This window comes from Hevea brasiliensis, chromosome 16 (genome assembly GCF_030052815.1).
Source record: "Hevea brasiliensis isolate MT/VB/25A 57/8 chromosome 16, ASM3005281v1, whole genome shotgun sequence".
Taxonomy (NCBI): Eukaryota; Viridiplantae; Streptophyta; class Magnoliopsida; order Malpighiales; family Euphorbiaceae; genus Hevea; species Hevea brasiliensis.
In genome coordinates, this window is record NC_079508.1 from 28,265,854 (window position 1) to 28,274,739 (window position 8,886).

The following is an 8,886-nucleotide window of genomic DNA, read 5'->3' on the forward strand; positions in this document are numbered from 1 at the left end:
CATGCAGCACCCCTCACCCGTCGACAGTGTAGCCGAGCATGGTGTGTCACACGGAGTGCCGAAGCACCTGATTTAATTATAGTTCATGATTTACTTGTTGAAAAACTTTATCTAAGGTTTAGGCTATTTTTACTATTTATCAAACTTTGACTAATTTGGAAATTTTAAAAATTTGAATGACAATCCTGCAGAGTGCCGGCTGTAATTTGGACAAACAGTTCTTCTGAACCTGCCAAAAATAAATTCAATATATACTCAAATTCATAACTCAGATTATCTCAAAGCATTCTCAACATTTTCTCAAACTCAGATTCAGTATCAAAATTTCTAAAACTCAATCTCATTCAGAATCATTATGATCAGATAATCAACTTAAATATCAGAATTCTTATATTTCATTAACTTATATAATTTGTCAACTAAATTACATAAGTTTGTCAAGTACAGGATATGCAAATAATTTACAATATACTTATAATGAACAAAATACATAACATGTGTAATTATGAGCCCTATCTACATGCATTACTGAAGAGGTGACAACCTTGAACTTTTCTGACACTTCTGCAGATCTGGACTCCAAAATCTCAGTTGAAGTACCTACGCGAGGAAACAATTCCACCGCGCTAAGCATTTCGGCTTAGTGGTGTAACAATATAATAAGAAATAATATATACAAATAAAGAAAGAAATAAATCATAATTCGGATATCCAGGAGTTGATTATTCTAACTGTATTATATTTTAAGTCTCTACGGCTCTGCAAATTGTATTTTTATTATGTTTCTATTGCTAATCTCTTTTACTCATTTCATTCAATGCTTAATTTAATTGTACTGAAATTTCTATATACTTAACTTAACTTAACTGCCTAAATTGAATAATGTTTTAATTGACTGCCCGTGCAGCCAATACACTGACCAGACAGGATAAACGGATATACTAGCACTAGGTACCTAGTACCTCGGGCCGTCACACTATCGATCACAAAGTATCTTCCGGTGTGCAAACAGTGTGGCTAAAAAGCCATATAATCAATCAGGCAATAAGCCGAGTATAATAACACAATCCATATAGCCGTAGGCTATTAAAATCATAGTATGGCATAATACACCAAAAAAACACAGTACGGCATGAAGCCATTTATAGAACAGCTGTCAGAATCCTATTGGCATGCCAACCTATCCAACTAGTCAACTAGGCAAACTAGGGCATATTACAAGATTAAATATTTATTTTTAGGGTTTACTAGTCATTATACAATTCACTGGTCAATGAAAATGTTGACATTTTCATACATCATGCATAAGTTGATTCTAGTATCAACATGTCACAATTCGCATTTCAATATGCTACCGGTATAGTGCAATTTACAATTCTCACAAGTTGGCATTTATTGCCAAATTACTTCAAAGCTTCATTGTATGTTAATGTCAAATTTTTAGTTTTAGTGTGCAAGATTAGTTTAGCTTAGTGTCCTATTTCTCTTGGTTTTTAGCTTCTGATCAAAGAAGCAAAATTGTAGCTCTATGTCTTATTAAACTTTTGGCACTGATTTTAGGTTATTCTGAGTTGTATAGACCAAGATATGGTCAATTTACTCAAGCTAGACAGATTGCATTTTCAATGCAACTGTAGGTCATTTTTAGGTCAAGTTCAATTCTGGCAGATTTGGCACTCTAACTTGGGCAATCAATTTGATTTGGTTCTAGTCATTTCTGGACTTTGGTGTATTCATAAGAGTTATAGCTCTATGTCTAAGCTTTCTATTGATATAAATTTCAGTTCATTTGGACCTGTTTTGAGTGAGTTATGGTCACATGAGTGAGTACTGTTCAAATGGTCAAATTCTGGGTTGCAATGGTTCTGGACAGTTTTATTACCTCAACTTGTACAAACAATTTGACTTAGTAAATGACATTTCTGGGTTCTGTGATCTTCACCAAAGTTGTAGCTCTATATCAAAGCTTTCCATCGGTATAAAATTCAGGTCATTTGGAGTTGTGTGGACCAAGATATGGTCATTTTACTATGGCTTGTTCAGTTGCACTTATATTGCACAATTAGGTCATTTTTAAGTCAAAGTCAATTTGGCCAGTTTTTGTAACCCAAACTGGGCAATCAATTTGACTTGCTTAATGGCATTTCTGGGCTTGGTGGTCTCTACTAAAGTTGTAGCCCTATGTCTAAGCTTTTCAATGATAAAAAGTTTAGGTAATTTGGACCTCTTTTGTGTGAGTTATGGCCAAAATACTGGCTACTGTTCATATGGTCAAATTATGGATTTGCCAAGTTACCTATTCTGGATTAGGTCACTTTTTGAGTCACTTTCTGTACCGAATTTAGGCAAGGTTCCTACATGAAAGTTGGTTCATTACATGTCTAATTTTACCTCCAATTGGTTTCACACCAATTTGGTTCGCACAATTAAGGTTATAGGCTCAAATGTATACTGCCCTCAATATAGTCATCAAATACCAATCAATTTACACATTCAATTTACTATGCCTTAACTTCCCATGTCTAAATCCTGGACTCCTAATGTACTTACATCATTCATCACATCTCATTAAGGTCATTTTGAACAGTTTATACAAGTCTTCAAAATAAAATACACAACCTTAATTTCAAAAGTCAAAATCAACATCTTACACATGAAATTGCTTAGCTAATACATATACTTCAATTAGCAACATATAATACACTTTTACTAATCCAATCAATACCACAAATTACCAATTAATTTCATGAAATTATCAACCTTCTAAGCTCATCAAGGCTACCGGAATTTATAACTTGTCCAAGATCTTCCACAATTACTCAAACCCTACCTCAAAACATCAACATTAAACATACTCATAAAATAATCTTTCTAACTCATGTAATACCCTAATTAACATCACAAAACACTTCTTTTACCCATGAATAAATCAAATTCTAAATTCTTCCATGGCTGCCAAAAATTGTACACATCAATAACTCCTCAAAACTTTCAAATTTCTTCACCATTCAACTCATCTCAACCTTAGTATAAAGTTTAATCAAGTGGGGTAAGGAAAACTAGCACTAACCTTGTTTTGGAGCTTTCTACACCTTGATATTTTCTCTCCTTTTTGCTGCCTATGTGTTGCCCATGATGTGTAGACCAAGTTTATAGAAGAAACTTGCAAGAAATCATGGCTTGATCATGTACCATTGGAGCTCTTACATGGACGGCAATGGTGGAAATGGGAGGACCAATTTCGACAAGGTGAGAGTGAGGTTGAAGATGAAGTTGTTAGTGGGGAAAAAAAATCTGTCCTTAAATGGTTTACATAGTCCCACTAATCCTCCACCAAGTTCCACTAAGTATAGTTTAATAATTTAATAATTAAACTTAGTAATATTTCAATCAATCCCCCAAATTTTCTTAATTACATTATGTGTAAACATTTTTATTTTCAAAGCATTTTCAAAATTTAATACTACTAATTTTTCATGGACATTTAGATCAAAAGTCCACTCTAAGTGTCAAATGGCCAAAATGCCCCTCTTTGAGTTGTATTTTGAATTTTTTGGTGGTGTCGATTTACTCCTTGTATCGCCGATTTCTTTAATTTTTATTTTTCATTTATATTGACTCAACAAATTTTCTTTGACATTTCCAATGTCAATTTCACTTTGTCGACACCATATTTTGGCCGATCCCTAAAATCAATAAACTTTGAAGCCGATCCCCAACACATAGTCTCCCTTTGCCAACTAACCACATTTCCGATCTCTCCTCAAAAGGGATCTAATCAATACTAAGTTCCCATATCATCTAAAGCCTCACCGATCTTTCAAACTAATTGTCAAATCCCCTGACCAGTCAATTACATTCCCGATCTCTCTTGTCAAATGAGATTGAACCAACATTAGGCCTTTGTGCCACCAGTCTTATTGTAGATCTTTCTTTTAAAAGTTTGGGAATAATAAGGTTAAGGTTTCGATCCGGTTTAATGATGATCCCGATCTTAAATGATCAAGTCAAATTTTCAATTTTAATCAAGTCCCGTTTAGCGTTGGTTCCCTATCAATCTCATGCTTATTGTGTTTTCCGACCTCTTACACTTAGATCAATAATCACTTTTGTTTGTTGTTTTAATATGCTCAGACAATCAAGTACTTAGGCAATTTAGAGATTTTTCGATCACATCCATTCATTAAACAAAAGGGGAATTTTCATTTCATTTAAAATTTGTACAAGTCATTCGGCTAGAGGATCACCCCCAACCTGATCTACATTTTGCTCGCTTCCTCTCTCACCCTCAGCCTCCTCCTCACTATCCTCACCCTCGTCCTAGGGAGCCAGATCTACCATCCAAGAGAAGTCCTCCTTGGGATATCGCTTCTTGAGCTCGGCTAAGAGATCCCTGTGAGCATTCACATAAGCACCGGCCTCCCTTGTCACCGCCTCTTCTTCTTTCGCTTTGAGCTCCTCAGTGAGCTGAGCAACTTCACCGGCTCGGAGCGCCTGAACTTCTTCAAGAACATGATCTCACTCGGCCAGAACATGAGCTTACTCGGCCAGCTTATCCTCGTAGAACTTCATCCGCCCCTCAATTTCAGATATGTAGTTCTGAGTGGATGAGAGTTGGGATTGGAAGGAAGCCACTTCATGAGCCATCTTCTCGACCTCCTTACCCAGGCGGTGAGCCTTCTCCCGGACAATGTGCTGGTTCACCAAGAACTCCACATTCAGGCTCATAAATCGGGTGAGGATGTCATCAAGATTGTCCGGAGATAGCCTATCCCGATCCTCTCGAAGGAAGATGGGGGACCCTAAGACTTTAGCAAAACTAGGGTTCTCTCGAACCGTGCGGTTCTTCTCCATTGAGTGGATCAAGATTTGGGCACCATGGGAAAGGATCTTTACAGGAGGTTGGGAAGGACACCCTTCCGCACTCAAAGTGACTGGAGGAGGTGGAGGCAGCTCTTCTTGGTGAGGAGGAGATCGGACCACTTCTATGACCGGCGGTCCCGAGGGTTGAGACGAGCCTCTTTGCATCTCCCCGGGATCATGACTAGGCGTTTGAAGCAGCTCGGAACGCTTCATCTCCCGCACTTTCCGGGAGACCTCCCTCTTCCGCTTTCGGCTCTCCTTGGAAGCTTCGTCGCTTGACATACCTGCACAAAGAAGAGGTCAGTGAGATCGCTAAGGTCCAAAGATCTGAGATATAGAAAATACCGATGCCGAGGTTAGAGAGCTGAAGCCCGCGATCTTTGCCAGTGATCAACTCCATTGTCCAGTGATGAAATTCGGCAGTCACTGCATCTAAACAAGAGAACTTCTCTCTGGCCGCCTGATCTTTCAGCTCCATCACCATCAGGCCTTCTTCCCTATTTAGGGTGAGGCACTTCGGAAGTAAGGGTCCCTGGTGCAGCCAGCTGCGAGGGAAGCCCTCAAAGCCGTTCAGAATTTTGCTCCTCAGAATGAAGAAGCGATTCTTCCAATTCTTCAGGGAGGAGGGCAGATTAGTAAAAAGCCCGCAATATGGCTTCGCCTGGAAGAACCAATACTCGTCGTCCTTTTGACGAGTTAATCTATGTAATTCGGCGAATACCTTAGCTGTAGGACGGAGTCCCTTAGCTCGGCAGAGGCCTCTGAAGGCTACTAGGATCCGCCACGAGGTCGGGTGAACTTGGGCGATGCACACTTGGTGAAATTTTAAAACTTCCTTGAAGAAATCATCAAGGGGGAACCGCAGCCTGGCCTTTAATTGTTCTTCGTACACCATGATCATATCGTTCTCCTCGAAGAAATGATCGGCACGAAGATCGCCGTGGCACTTAATCAGCTCGTATGAATCAGGTTCAATATTATACTCCTTGCTGAATGACTATAGGTCGGTTTCTTGAAGGATTAATGGAAGCTCGTCCATGGGAAGGTACATGCCTTGATGGTGCTGCTTGCCCCCGAGCTGGAACAGAGACCCTAGGAGGTTCAGGTCACACGCTTGGTCCGACCACCTCCACTTCATCAGACGACTATGAGATCTGAACGGAAGGGGGGCTTGCTGCTCTCTGACCCTCGGCACCGCTCATTTTCAAAGGAAATAGAGAATTTAAACTAAAAGGAGGATCAAAACCCTTACCGGAGCTTGATCGGTGTCAGAAGAACTTGAAAAATCGAGAGAATTTTGGAATCACTCGCAGGATGCTGAAAATGACATAAGAGAGCAACTGGCTGAACCATCCCCTATTTATACCCGTCTGAGCATTTAATGCTCACAGTGTTCCAGGCGGTGCATCGGTTAGTGGGATTCGCCAGCTTTTCTGAAACGTCTCACGAATATTCCAGAAATTCCATAATAAAAGGGATCGGCTAGTTACAGATCGGTGAATTAAGGCGGATCGGTTAAGGATTGTTCAGTTAGGAACTGGATCGGATAAACAAATCAGAGATCGAAAAATAGTCAATGCAATAATAATAAAAATGATAGTTGTCAAAATAAAATTTTATTTCCGAAAAGGTCGGATTACATCATTTGGGCAATCTCTAGGGATCGGATTACATTAAAGGTCGGATTACATCATTTGGGCGATCTCTACGGATCGGATTACATTAAAGGTCGGATTACATCATTTGGGCAATCTCTAGAGATCGGTAGTACACCCTATCTAATAGAGGCCTATGTCAAAGCCTAGTCTCGTGGCTGAATCAAAAGACGGTTTGATCAGGAGACCGGCCATTGACATCGGATAGATGTACAGCTTAGATTGGGTGATTATGACTCTCATGAGGATGGAGAGTCATCTCCACTGTCATCGACCAGAACCAAGCTATAGTCAGGACGCCAAATGTGGTGAGGAGCCAAATGAACGTCAAGGGGCAGTCACCGATGTTAAGGGGAATATTAGCAGTCTTCTCGCCCGAAATCAGTTCACCGATTATATCAGTCGAACGATTCGAGATCGACACGATCGAAGTCCTCGATCTAGATCGGTACGTTAGTCTGATTCTCTCACTGTCATCAAATGAGGTTATCATAATTCTCCGATCATCGGGATTGTAAATTTTCACTCGGGGAATAAAAAGAACAATCGAAAAAAGATCAAAAGCCACTATCATGGCCGGGACTACTGCCGAAGCGGTTAGAACAGGAAATGTGAGAAGGAAAGAGGAGAAAATCAAATGCGGAGGGGTTTCCCGTTGGAGGTATATATATAGGCTGAGTCTAAGCATTTATTGCGAGTAGAAGACGAAGCGGATGCCTCGGGAATCAATCGAATAAATGCTTTGACTGAATCAGACCGGATAAAGGAGAAGATCGGAGTTGGAGAGGTCAGAAGAGGGGAGCCCGGCATGAGAGATCGGAAAAGGATCGTGTAAGAAAGATCGAAAAGGAGGGGAGGTCGGAAGACAAAGGGAATAAGACAACTTCCGCTAACTGTCGTCATAATCAGAGCCGAGGTAGTTAAAGCGTCGCAGACGAAATCTCCACCGCACGCCCCAGAATCGCCCGCATTACTGACATGTGCCAGAGTATGTCATGACAGTGCTGTACATCCCAATCTCCACCGTTGATCTTACTTGTAAGGACGAGCCCGGAGCCCTTGGATCAAAGAAGAAGACGACAAGACCAGCGCCTTTCACTCCCAGCCCTCGGATCGCCCTTGACAAGGAAATTTTGGGCCGTCAGATTAAAAGAGAGGAAGGACAGATATTCTGAAAGGGATCTCAATCGTTCGTTCTGATTCTCTTTAATTCCTGAGCCTCAGATCATGTCCTTTAAAATCCTAACCTTCCATCTCCCTCAAAATAAATCCTAACCCTTCATGGGGAGCACCCCGTTCCTATAAATACCTGCATGAAAACTGTTCAAGGAGGACGGAAAAAAAATTAGTGAATATAGCGGAAGGACTATGAAACTTAATTCAGTTCGTTACTCTGCTATTTTGAGCTTTCATAAGAAAAACTTTTGAAACCAGTTTTCTGAAGTATTTTCTTGCAAAGGGATTTTTGAATACTGAAACTCTCCCTTTTCAGATCGTTCATTATCCTGTGACACTCTCACTTTCTGTCTTCATTATCTTTATTTCCACTCCCATTGTTCAAGACTCAACTTCATTCAAACTCGGTTATTATTTTGATCGGACTGCATTTTAGCAAAGTATCCTTCATTTCAAGGAGAACCTTAGTCCTCAGGCTATCAGCCCACAGCCCCATTACGTTTTGTGATCCCGTAGTTAGTTCAATAGATTCGGCTCCCTATAGGTGAGTGCTTATATCGCTGCTTTATCAAGTGTTCGCTTTATTTTACGTATTTCCTTTATTTTTATGTTTGTAATTTTCACCAAGATTATATTGCGCTAAAAAAAATGCGAAGAAAGTTATTCCCGAGTTTATTTCTTTGTTAATCAGTCCATTCTTTTTGTTAATCTTCGTTACTTTTGAATGCAAGAGTTCTAGTCCCGAGTAGCGTATAAGTAGTTGGATAAAATGTAGGTAACTGTATCTTAAGCGTTTCTTTAAAAATGGAAGGTCTGAATAATAAGTCAGGAAAATAGTAAAGTTGAATCACTAGGCTAACACAGAAAACGATTGGGTAAGACGCCATAAGGCGAGATAAAACCAAATCTCAGATAAATAAATGGGACAGATCGGGTATCAAAAGGTACTGGCTAGGCGGCCACATAGGAGGTTGGTAAAATTCAGTCTGGTATCCCCTGTCTAGTCACGAGGTACCAAGGAATTAAAAGAAGCCTTATTCCGATCCCCGGTATCTTTGAATGCCAGATCCCTTAGTCTTAGGCTCTTATGATGTGTAGCTGTAATCAAATTTCGAGAGGTTGGAAAAATCCTTATCCGACTCCCATTAAAATAAGAGAGATCGGAGGAGAGTTCTTATCCAATTCTCACCTA